Raw genomic sequence first — 13,342 nt, 5'->3', positions numbered from 1 at the left:
CGGCCCAAGAAATGGCAAAAAAGACAAAAAAAACAAAAAAACTCTTAAGATGCTTCCTAGTCTTTTCAAATGCAAAACAAAATGTATCTTACCTTGCACTAATGAGAAAGAACTATAATTATAAATATATTTTTTCTCAATTTTCCTTCATGATTTAAACTATTAAAACTAATTTTGATAGGTTTTTTTGTTGTTCTCACACTTCTGAGTTGTCAGTGGATTGTATGTAGAACTGATACAGAGATAAAAATATTGATTCAACTTTTCATTTGACTGAGTCTGGCAAAGGTAACAGTTGCTTGTACTTTCATTTAAGGTAAGATAATAACAAAAATAGCTCAACAATTTTGAACAATTTATATGAATAAGGTATAAAGATATGTCCAATTTTATTGAGTTGAAGAATTTTTCTGTACATTTTAAAAATATTACTCTAATTTAAAAGACTTTCTGCCTTTTTTCTAACTATAGCTCTTTAGTACACCTTTTTACATACCAGTAATATTGTCATTTTGAATATTGAAGCATTATCTAGACAGTATACAACAACAGTACTCTTTGAAGATTCATCACCAAAAAATAATTATCTGTAGATTAAATCTGTAGAAGGGACATTGCTATTAATCTGTTAATATCATTACTCTTTTTCTTATAAATTAAAATTTACTTTTTTTCTTTTTAAATGTAAGAGATTTTAATGTGTAAGAAACAAACATTTTTATTTTGGTGTTTTAAACTGCAATTTCTATAAATATCCAAAGGCCTGTATTAAATACTTCCGTTCAGTACAAAGTACATTTCATATAAACATAGTACAGGGCATGGTGGGTGTGAATGAAACACTATATATCTTGATAAATATATTTCCTTTTTGACAAGTATATTCCCTTAAATGAACACATATGGCAGCTGAAAATTTGAGGGGAAAATATAAATACTACAATTTAAAGTGCTCTTCCAGGTCCAGGCTGGCACTAGAGGTTACGGAAAATGTTTTGTCAACAGTTTGAGATTCTGTAAATGAGGCAAGTATAACAAACATGAAATAAGTACGAAAATAAGCATAAGCATAAGGGCATTTTACTTTTAAAAAGCTTTTGAGGTGAAAAAAAAAGTGGCAGAAAGACAAGAGTGGATGTTCACCCTCAGGATTAGGGTGTTCATTATCCCAGTTGGAGAAAGTGTTTGCCATTGACATCTCACAGCTGAGTCCCACACTTGGAATCACCCTTCACCACCCAAGGGAGCTGCCTCAGAGATTTTTTGCCCCCACTGCAGGCTGTATATGGTCATGAGTGAGGGTTCATAGTGTCAGCACCCGTGCCTCAAGTCCAGGCATCTCTCAAAGGCCAAACCAGTGTCAGTGCTTCCCATGAGATCAGATAAAGCTATTGTTATTATGTCCTTAATTTGCCCAGTACTGCTTCCCTTATACAGTCATTAACAGTTGCTTGAGACCAAGTCTCAATAAACTTCTTGCATAGAGATCTTAGTTTCTGAGTCTCATAGTTAGTAAACCAATCTAAGTGAGAAAACTTAACTTTAACTGGAGTGATAAGCAGCATTTGGATGATCAGAGAAAAGGAGGGAAAACATCTTAATCTGATGTGTCATGGGATATACAGACCAAGGTGAAAAAGGGAAGTAACCTGCCATGTTTGTAAGATGGGGAAAGAAACTCTAGTCTGACCATCTGTTGGATTTTCTGGGAATTATTTGAAATAAAAATGTACAAGATGGATGGCAGTAGAATGTGAAAAGGATTAAAAGTCATATAAAGGATTTGATTCTATTAGGTAGATGTTTTCAAGTCACTCTAACACTTGAAAAGAAATTTAATGTTTAAAAAATCTTGGTATGATAAGGATATGAGTTTGGAATAGATTCAGGAACCATACCACAAATCTGCATCTCAGAAAATGAAGGCCTGTGTAAGTGACAACAGAAAAGATGTACAAATTTATTTATTTATTTTCTCTATCTCTTCTTTCTGTGGTGTGTTTTGTGTTGAGAAAACAAAACAAAGCAAAACAAAAAATATCAGACATACACATACTTAATTTTTTGTTTTAAGATTTTACTTAAATTTTGATCTAGGACATCATCTCTTGCTGAGTTAGATTATGTCCTTATGTGTATTTTCACAAATATATCAATCCCCTTGGCATAGTTTTAAAAAGTTTGTATACAATTTTTAAAGGTTACTTTCAAGTTAAAGTTACATCAAAATATTGGCTATATATTTCCTGTGTTGTACAATAAAACCTTGAGGTCGTCTTACAATAGTTTGCATATTTGCTCTGTGCATATCTAGAATGCCCTTCTGCTGATTTTTTCTAAAATGAGGTATTGCTGAAGTAAATATTATGTTAAGTTTCAACTGTACAACATGATGCACAATTTTTAAATGTTATATCCCAGTTATAGTTATTATAAAATATTGGCTATATTCCCTGTGTGGTACTGTATATCCTAGTAGCTTATTTATTTTTTACATGGTAGTTTGCGACATGTAATCCCCTGCTACTATCTTGCACCTCCCTCCTTCCTTCTCTCCACTGGTAGCCACTAGTTTGTTCTCTACATCTGAGTCTGTTTCTTTTTTGTTATATTCCCTAATTTGTTTTATTTTTAGATTTCACGTATAAGTAATATGCAGTATTTGTCTTCCTCTGTTTTACTTATTTCGCTTAGCAAAATACCCTGAAATCTATCCATGTTGTTGCAAATGGCAAAATTTCATTCTTTAATTACAGCTGAGTATATACACATGCACACACACACACATATGTATACATGCACACATACATGCTCTACGTCTTCTTTGTCCATTCATCTGTTTCATCTGTTGGCACACAGGCTGCTTCCATATCTTAGCAATTGTAAATACTAGGGGGTGTTTATCTTTTTGAATTAGTATTTTGGGTTTGTTTTGTTTTCAATATATATACTCAGGAGTAGAATTGCTGGGTTATATGGTAATTCCGTTTTTAGTTTTTTGAAAAACCCTCATACTATTTTCCACATTGGCTGCACCAACTTACATTCCCACCAACAGTTTATAGGGGTTCCCTTTTTCCACATCCTTGTTAACATATGTTATTTGTGTTCTTTTTGGTGATAGCCATTCTGACATGTGTAAGGTGATAGCCCATTGTGGTTTGGATTTGCATCTCCCAGATGACTAGTGATGCTGAACATCTTCTCATGGGCCTATCGGCCATCCTCATGTCCTCTTTGGAGAAATTTCTATACAGGTCTTCTGTTCATTTTTTAACTGGCTTGATTGGATTTGTTGATGTTGACTTGTGTCAGTAATTCATATATTCATTATTAAGTCCTTATTGTTCATATCATTTGCAAAAAAATTTCTCCCATTCAGCAGGCTGTCCTTCATTTTTTTTTTTTGTGGATGGTTTTCTTTGCTTTAAAAGTTAATTAGCCCCCATTTGTTTATTTTTGCTTTCATTTCCTTTGCTTTGGGAGACAGAGTCAAAAGAAAAAATATTGCTATAATTTGTGTCCAAGACTATTTTGTCTATATTTTCTCTAGGAGATTTAGGGTTTCCAATCTAAAATTTAGGTTTTTTAATCCATTTTGAGCTTATTTATATATGATGTTAAGAATGTTATAATTTCATTATTTTACATGTAGCTAATTTTCTGAACACCAATTATTGATGAAAATATCTTTTTTCTGTTGTATATTCTTAGTTTCCTTTGTCATAAACTAATTGACCGTAAGTGGGTAGATTTAAGTCTGGGCTCTCTATCCTGCTCCACTCATGTATGTGTATGCTTTTGTGTCAATACCACACTGTTTTTATTAATCTAGCTTTGTATTTTAGTCTAAAGCATGATAGCTCAAGTTTGTTCTTCTTTTTCAATATTATTTTGGCTATTCAGGGTCTTTTGTGTTTCCACGCAAATTTTAAAATTATTTTTTCTAGTTATGTTAAAAATGCCCCAATATTATGAAAGAGATTGAATGGAATGCATAGATTACCTTGGGTATGATGGTCATTTGAACTAACAATTCTTTCAATCCATGAACATGGCATTTTTTTACATCTGTTTGTGTCACCTTCAATGTCTTTAACCAGGGTCTAATAGTTTTCAGAGTATATATCTGTATTATGTTGACCTTATAAAAGGAGTTCAGAAGTATTCCTTCCTCTTTAATTTTTGGAATATGTTGAGAAGGATAGGTGTTAACTCTTTGCATGTTTGGTAGAATTCACCTGTAAAGCCATATGGTACTGGACTTTTGTTTGTTGGGAGTTTTTTAGATTACTGATTCAATTTCGGTACTGGCAATTCATCTGTCCCTATTTTCTGTTTCTTTCTGGTTCAGTCTTGGGAGATTGTACATTTCTAGGAATTTGTCTTTAAGGTTGTCCCTTTAGTTGTTAAGAAGTTATTCATAATAATGTCTATGATCAGTTTTATTTCTGTGATGTTAGCTGTAACTTTTTCATTTCTGATTTTATTGATTTGGGCCTCTCTTTTTTCTTGATGTATTTGGCTAAAGTTTTATCATTTTTTTTTTTTTATCTTTTCAAGGAACCAGGTCTCAGTTTTATTTATTTCTGCTCTGATTTTTATTATTTCTTTCCTTCTGCTAACTTTAAGGTTTTTGGCTCTTATTAATTCACTTAGATGTAAGTTTAGGTTTATTTAACTTTTTTCTTATTACCTGGGGTCAGCTTGTATTGAAATAAAATTCCTTCTTAGAACTGCTTTTGCTATATCCTATAGATTTGGATTGTTGTATTTTTTTTTTTATTTGGCTCCAAGTATTGTTTATTTCCTCTTTGATTTTTACAGTGATTTATTGTTTAGTAACAATATTGATATATTTGGCCTCTACATGTTATGTTTTATGCAGTTTTTTCTTATAGTTGACTTCTAGCCTGATTCTTTGTGATAAGGTGTTTGATATTATTATTTCAATTAAATGGCCTAACGTGATTTCTTGGAGAATATTCTATGTGCAGTTGAAAAGAATGTAATATTCTGATTCTTTTTGATGACTACATAAATATATATATATATATATATATATATATATAGTTCATTTATTGTAATGTGTCATTTAAGATACAAGTTTTCTCATTGATTTTTGTGTCTTCCATCACTTCCATTGATGTAAATGGAGTGTTAAGTCCCTGGATATTACTATTTAACTGTTGTGTAAATGTCTTTCTCCCTTTATGTATGTTAACATTTATTTATATATTTAAGTGCCATGATGTTAGTTGAATATATATTTACAATTGTTATGTCTTTTTCTTGGATTGATCCCTAGATAATTATGTGATGCTCTCTTTGCCTCTTGTAAGAGTCTTTAAAGTACATATATTTTTTCTGATATGAGTATTGCTAATGGTGGTGTTTGTATGCATTCAGCTACTCCATGTTTTTCGATAGCATTTAGTCTATTTATATTTAATTATTGCTATTTATGTTTTTATTGCCATTTTGTTAATTGTTTTGTAGCTGTTTTAGCAGGTCTTTTTGTTCCCTTCTTTTATTTTCTTGTGATTTGGTGACTCTCTTTAATGTTATATCTGGAATCATTTTTCTTTTGTGTATCTATTACAGATATTTGGTTTGGGGTTACCATGAGGTTTTTACATAGCAATATGTATACATGACTATTTTAAGTTGCCGATCTCTTAATTCCAATTGTATTTTTAAAACTCTACATTTGTACTCTCTTCCCTCTCATGATTACTGTTTTTGATATTATAATTTAAACATAATTGTTTCCTACACTCCTTAACTGCTTATTGTGGATATAGATGATTTTACTACTATTAACCTTTCTATTAGCTTTCTGCATGGATGATTTCCTACCTTTACTAAATGTTTGCCTTCCCCAAGGACCTCTTTTCTTTCATTATTTTCATGTTTCTCATTTCCCTTTTCTTTTTTGCTTAGAGAAGTTCTTTAGTATTTCTTATAAAGCTGGTTTAGTGGTGCTGAATTATTTTAGATTTGCTTACCTGTGAAGTTTTTAACCTCTTTTTCAAATATGGATGAGAACGTAACAAACTAAATATATTTGCTACTCCTTCAAGCTTGTAAATTTTGTACTGAAAAATCACCCAATAGCCACAAAGGAGTTTTCTTGTTGCTTTTCCCTTTCTTCTTCAAATAGTCTCTCTTTAACTTTAGTTTTTGCATTTTAATTACAATTTGTTTTGGTGTTCTCCTCTTTGGGATTCTCTGTGCTTCCCAGACTTGGGTGACTGTTTCCTTTACCAGGTTATGTAAGTTTTCAGCAGTTTTATCTTCAATTATATTCTCAGCCTCTTGCTCTCTTTCTTCTCCTTCTGGGATTCCTATAATGCAAAGGTTAAGGTGTTTAAAGTTGTTCCAGAGTTCTTATTACTTTTAAGCATTTTTTTTCTCTTTAGCAACAGTGATTTCCATTAGTTTATTCCAGTTTGCTGATCTGTTCCTCTGTATCATTTAGCCTACAATTGATTCTTTCTAGTGTACTTTTTATTTCTATTATTGTATTCTTCATCTGTTTGCTTGTTCTTTATATTTTCTGTCTCTTTCTTAAAAACTTCTAACTAACTCCTCACACTATGCATCCATTCTTCTCCCAAGTTCTTAAATCATCTTTACAATCACTACCATGAACTCTTTGTAAGGTAGATTGCCTTGTCACTTTACTTAGATCTTTGGTGGGTTTTATCTTGTTTAGAATATATTACTCTGTCACCTCATTTTTCCTAGCTTGCTCTTTTTATGTATCTGGTAGGTTGTTGTTACCTGACCTTGAAGAAGAGACCTTCTGTAGAAGACGCCGATGTGTCCCAGCAGTGCCCTGTTTTCTCATCACCAGAGCTAAATGCTCTAGGGGTCCTCCCAATAAGGGCTCTATGCATCTTTTTATTGTGGCATACTGACTATTTGGGCATTTTGGTAGCCTTTGTTGGACCCCAATTCATGTGGTTGCCAGGTTCTGCCATGTGCAGAGGCTGCCAGCCACTGGATGTCAGGATTGGGTCATGAAGCGACTGACTTAGAAACTCTGGGGTGGCCCAGGGCTGCTATTGTGCTCCTGCTTGGTGAAGCCAGGATCCAAGAGACTTGGGTCTGTGTTTCCTACCACTGGTGTTTAGTTGCAATGCCCAGGAATCTCGGAGAAGGTGTCAGATCACTGGTGGGTGAGGCTGGTTCCTTACACATTGGATTAGAGGTCAAGAGTGCCTGGAAGCTTGTGTTGGCCTTCTAGTGAGTGGGGCTAAGAACTTTCCCAGGGAAGAGTCTGGCCTCCTGGTAGGTGGGCCAGGACCACAGACTGCAGTGCTGCTTTCTTTTGGCTGGTGTCTGCCCACTGGTGGGTTGAGCTGGGTGCTAAAGTCTCTGACTATGGAGCCTTTAGGGTTTCAGGGTTAATGTCTATATATTGAACATGCGCTAGAGTGTCTAGTGTGCAGAGCTGTGTCCTGGGGCGATGGTAGGCTCATGGGACCTTAAGGCAGCTGATGGATGTGGCCATGTCCTTTCCCAGTTAGTTGCTTGGACTGAGGCATCCAGCTCTGGTATCTGCAGACTTTGGGAGCAGGACAGGCTAGGTCCTGGAGCTAATGAAAGGAGCTCAAGGAAAAACTCCAAATGGTATTCCCAAACAGGTATTTGCAAGAAGATTGAAGAGGTCTTTTTATGCCTCCTCTGTTACAAATTATTTTGTTAGATTTACCATCAAAGAGATAAATAACACAGTATATTTTTTCTTCGATTACATATTTCCTATTTTTATGTTGTAGATACACTAATGAAAAAAGAAAGGCAGGAGGAAGGCCACAGGAAGGAGGAGGATAATCAAAGGTCCTGGATAATGATATATAAACTAAATTATTGGCTTCTGGCATAATTGAGATTTAATTGTTTTGCTTTACTTCAACCTGAACTTTGTATCCAAATTATTTCCCCAGGATACCAGCTGAATGAAAAAAAAAATACCCAACTAAAATAGTAAATTTTTCATAACTGAATTACTTCATCATTCTTCAAATGATATATTAGGTGCTCACCACAAAGCCTATTCCTCAGGAATGTTTTCAATATTATTATTTCCCCCAAAAAGCAGTTTGAGAGAATCTTTGAATATGACAAAATCTATCATCCTTCAGTGAGTCAGAAAATGTATCAGTAGATTATCATTAAAATACAAATAAAAACTCTAGAAAAAAAAATCCTGACAGTCATATAATTATTTTCAAGTACTGGAGATATTTCTATTGTTTATTTTTAATTTCTGCAAAATTAGATTATGTCCAATTCAGATTTTTTTTTTTTTGGAGTTTTTTGAGTGACTTTTCTGAGTCACAAAATTCTGGCTCAAGGTTTATAATTGAACATGTAGTAACAAAAATAGCAGTTGGCCCATAAGAATTGGAAACAATTTTAACAACAGGTATGCCATAAAGGCCATAGATTAAGATGTCTGACCCATATTCTTGAGTTGATTTATGGATATAACTCACCAAAGAGAAGAAGCTAACTACTATATGATCACGAGCACTTAGCCCTCAAACTAGCTGGAGCCTGAAGATTGATGATAACCACTGTGACATCAACCTATTACTTGCACCATCAACCAAAGAATTGCATATGAGCTGAATGAAATCTTGCATCTCTCTCTTACCTAGCCTTTAAACAAACATCCTTCCCTGAAATCCATCAGGGAGTTTAGTTTGAGCATTAGCCTCCCATACTCCTCGCTTGTGCTGGCAATAATGCTGTACCTTCCTTCACCACAGCCTTCTGTCAGTAGTTCAGTTTTACTGTGTGCAGGAAAACAGATTCAAGTTTAGTTTAGTAACATGAAGACTGAGCTAAATGGGATTCTATGCATATTTAAAGAGTTCTTCCAGAAGGTCTTTCTGACCCATTCTTTTTGCATTATACAAAATAAAAGGTATTCATTATTTCTGAAGTTGTTGAGCCCCTGCTTTGTTCGAGGCTCATGGTAGATTCCGGTCAGAATGACTGCTAGACATGGGTTCAAAATCTCACTGGTATTATATTTTAATGAGAAAAATATGCACTGGAAAGAAAACTGCAGTCTTGTTCTATGGGAAACTATAATACAACAAATTAGGAGTTCTCATTGTGGCTCAACTGTAATGAAGCTGACTAGTATGAGGACACAGCTTTGATTCCTGACCTTGCTCAGTGGGTTAAGGATCTGGCATTGTCATGAGCTGTGCTATAGGTCACAGAATCAGCTCAGATCCTGCATTGCTATGGCTGTGGCATAGGCCAACAGCTTCAGTTCCAATTTGACTCCTAGCCCGGGAATGTCCAATACCACAGGTACAGCCCTGAATTAAAAAAAAGTGATCAGACAACCTAATGTCTCTTAGGTGATGATAAAACAGTTTGGTCCATGTAAGTTATTTCAGTTACATCCATATTCTACAGTATTTACTTAAGCTGTCTTTTTAAAAATATAACACATTTTATTGTACTTTTAAAAGTTATAGTCATTAAGATTGTAATCCCATTTAGCTTAATAATAGAAAATATACATACGAAAACATGTCCTTTGGCTCCTTCACATGCCAAATACAAAAAGATCCAATCTTAAGGCAAATTGGTAAAATGGGGTATTTGATATCAACAGACTTACATTAATAAATAATTAGAGGGACAATAGTAAGCCATATAATGATGATGGTGATGATAATAAGAATAAAGTGCTGGTTATATCCTAAGTACACTCAGTAATAAAGTGCTGGTTGGGAGTCATTTTGATATGGCAGAAAAAAGAGTACACGGAGCTAACCTCCCCTGACAAACACATCAAAAATACATTTACATGTGGAACAATTCTCACAGACAACCCCATGGAAACTGGCAGAACTCCTATAAAATTCAAACTGCACAAAAGATTTCTATGTCACCAAGTAAGAAGGAAAGAAGATACAGATTTGAAACCTCCACCCGTGGGAGGGATATGAAAGGAAGAGAAGATCCACCCTAGGCACACCTCACTCTAGGCAGTAAACAGGTTGAATTAAACTGGATGTCCCAGTCTTGGGATCCTACCTGAAGGAGACAAGCCTATTTGACTGCAAGGAGAACCACTGGGACATATAGAAGGTATGGAGAAGCCTAGACACTCCACTTGCAAAGAGTGTATGGGTGCTGGCTTGCCAACCAACATGGCAGAGAAATTCTTTACTGACAGCTGCCATCTCACCATGCTCCCCAATTCAAATAGGGTGAACATCCTAGCCCTGTTCATTCCACATTACAAGATGGTTGAGGAATGAAGAGTCAATCCAGGAATGTGGGGCATGGTCCTGTTGGAGTGGTGGTGGCCACTGAATGCAATTTCTCAGTTGCACATTGGGAACCACCATGAGAGGCAGGCCTTCATCCAAACAAGCAAATGTTCCAGCTCTGCCTGCTTCACATCAGAGCCTGGGACTCAATTTGGAACAGGCAGGTAATGGGAGAAAGAGAGGATTTAGGGGCACAAAGAAAGCTCAGAGGCCTGGGATATGGTTTACATAAGGTGCCAGCTTAATCAGTACTCCCAATGCAGCCCAGACCTTTAAAGACTGCACAGTTGTTTCAATCCCTACAGGCTTCAGGCTCGACCTCCTACCTCAGCCTATAAAATATTCTAGCCCCACCCACTCCATGCCATAGCTTTGCACTAGATGGGGGAATACAAGAGTGTAGAGGACATGACCTTGGGCTACAAATGAGCAGAACTGTGGCTGCCTACACAGGCAATTAATCACAACTTTGTGAATGTACAAGGCTTACTAACTTCACAACTCCATTCTTTTGAGGCAAAAAAAAAAAAAAAAAAACAACACATCCAAAGCATAAGAAGACTACTTGAGCCTGAACTTCAGGGTTTCTGCTCCAGCAATTTGGAGCAGATGTCACCTCTGACAGGGCAGCAACAGCCACAAAGCAGAAAGGAAGTAATGCCTCAAACAAGCAAAAACTGAAAGTACTCATATACTAAAGCTGTTATATATAAAAAAAAAAATGTTGAAGTGTCTTCTTCAAATAGAGAAGAAGTGAGAAACTACCTGAAAGGGAAAAATTGCAATAGAAAATGAAAATATGCGATAAGAATTGAAGATCATTCAAGCCAGTATATTGGTTAAAAAAAATTATAAAAGCGACCACAACTAAATAAATAGTAAAATGATAAGCATGAAGATATAAAGTAGGGCACCAAAACCACAAAATGAGGAGGGGAGTAAAAAATGATAGATCTTTTAGAATGTGTTTGAACTTCAATGATTATCAGTTTAAAGCAACTAGATATAATTATGGATCAAAATGCATGAATGACACAGAAATGAAAAATTAAAAAAAATCACAGTAGACTCCCCCCCAAAATAGAAAGGAACTCAAACATACTACAAAAGAGAATCATCAAATCACAAAAGAAAAATAAAAAGAAGAAATGAAAAAAGTAACTATAAAAAACAATGGGAAAACAGGCATAAAGTGATAAGTACATACACATCAATAATTACTTTAAATATCAATTAATACATGTTCAAATAAAAGACATAGGATATCTTATGGGATAAAAAACAAGACTCTTCAATATGCTGCCTTGAAGAAATTCACTTCAGGGTGAAAAGCACATTCACTGAAAGTGAGGTAATGAAAGAAAAAATATTTCAAATGGAAACTACAATAAAGTGGGGATAGCACTACTCATGTCAGAAAAAAAAAGACTTTAAAACAAAGTCTATAACAAAGAAAGGTGCTATGTAATGTTTAAGGGATCAATAAAAGAAGAGGATATTAAACTCATTAGGATATATGAACCAATACAGAAATACTTAATGTATAGAGCCATAGTAAGATGCATAAATGGAGAAACTGACAATAATACAATAACAGTAGGAGACTTTAGCACCCCACTTACATCAATGAACATATCATTCAGATGGAAAATTAAAAAGTTAACAGAGATTCTAAATGGCAGAATAACTAGTTAGATTCAACTGATACCTACAGGACACTACATCCAGAAAAAGCAGAATACACACTTTTTAAAGTAAAATGGAACATTCTACAGGATACACAGTAGGTTACACAGTAGTTTATACAGTAAAGAGATATCAATTATACCCAGCATCTTTTATGAGCACAATGATATGAAATTAGAAATTTCCTACAGAAATAAAACCAGGAAAATAACAAACACATGGACACCAAACAATATGCTACTAAAAAAAGCAATGGGTCAATGATGAAATCAAAGAGAAAATCAAAGAATGCCTTGAGAAAATGAAAATGAAAGCAAAACTTTAAAAACTCTATGGGATGCAGCAAAAACAATTCTAAGAGAATGTTCATAGAATACAGGCCTCCCTCAAAAGATAAGAAAAATCTCAATAAATGACATAACCTACTACCTAAAAGAATTAGAAAAAGAATATCAAAGCCCAAAGTGAAGGACATAATAAAGATCAGAGAGAAAATAAGCAAAAATAGAGATTTTAAAAATTGAAAACAGAAATAGTAAAACCAAGACCTAGTTTTATGAAAAGATAAACAAAATTGACAAATATTTACCCAGGCTTACCAAGAAGATAAGAGGAATCAAGGAAAAAAAAGAAATGAAAGAGAAGTAACAGCCAATACCACAGAAATATAAAAAAAAAAGCATAAGAGAATATTATGAACAGTTAAATGCCAAAAAATTAGACATCCTGTAAAATGGACAAATTTCTAGAAACATACAGACTGACAAGCCAGAATTAAAAAGAAACAGAAAATGTGAATAGATTGATCACTATTACTAGAAGTAAAATAGGATTTGTAATTGATACAGAGTAATGAATTAGTGACTTGGAAGATAGAAAATGGATATCACCCTATCAGGACATTAGACAGAAAACTAAGTACAAAAAAAAAAATGAAAGCAATATAAGAGATCTATGAGATAGTATAAAGTGGGCCAATCTATGCATATCAGGAGTTCCAGAAGGAGAAGAAAAAGGGGATTGAAAATATATTGGAAGAAATTATGTCTGCAAACTTTCCAAATCTAAAACAGATATCAAGATACAGGAAACTCAGAAGGCCCCAAACAAGTTGAACCCAAACAGGCACAAACCAAGGCATATTACAATAAAAATGTTAAAAATTAAAGAGAGGATTCTAAAGGCAGCAAGAGAAATACAATGTATTAATTATAAGGGAAGCCCACATAAGGCTATCAGATGATTTCTCTATAGAAACACTACAGGCCAGAAGAAAGTGGTAAGATATAATCAAAGTTCTAAATGAAATTAAAAAAAAAATTGCAGCCTAGAATACTCTACCC

The 13,342-nt window shown here is 34.3% G+C and overlaps 1 long non-coding RNA gene across 2 annotated transcripts in view; it reads left to right on the top strand.

Annotated features, from left to right (window-relative positions):
• Window positions 1–13,342, top strand: part of LOC110259433 — a 628,822-nt gene that overhangs the window by 552,054 nt on the left and 63,426 nt on the right. Inside the window, exon 5 of one of the 2 annotated variants that reach the window (XR_002341843.1) lies at window positions 6,776–8,217. The exons of the other annotated variant lie outside the window; for it this stretch is intronic. This is a non-coding gene — a long non-coding RNA (uncharacterized LOC110259433). Of the gene's footprint in view, window positions 1–6,775; window positions 8,218–13,342 lie in introns of those variants that run through there. 2 annotated transcript variants of the gene reach the window in all.

This window comes from Sus scrofa, chromosome 2, assembly GCF_000003025.6.
Source record: "Sus scrofa isolate TJ Tabasco breed Duroc chromosome 2, Sscrofa11.1, whole genome shotgun sequence".
Lineage (NCBI taxonomy): Eukaryota > Metazoa > Chordata > Mammalia > Artiodactyla > Suidae > Sus > Sus scrofa.
Note: the sequence above shows the minus strand (reverse complement) of the source record. Positions and strands in the feature narration are given on the sequence as shown.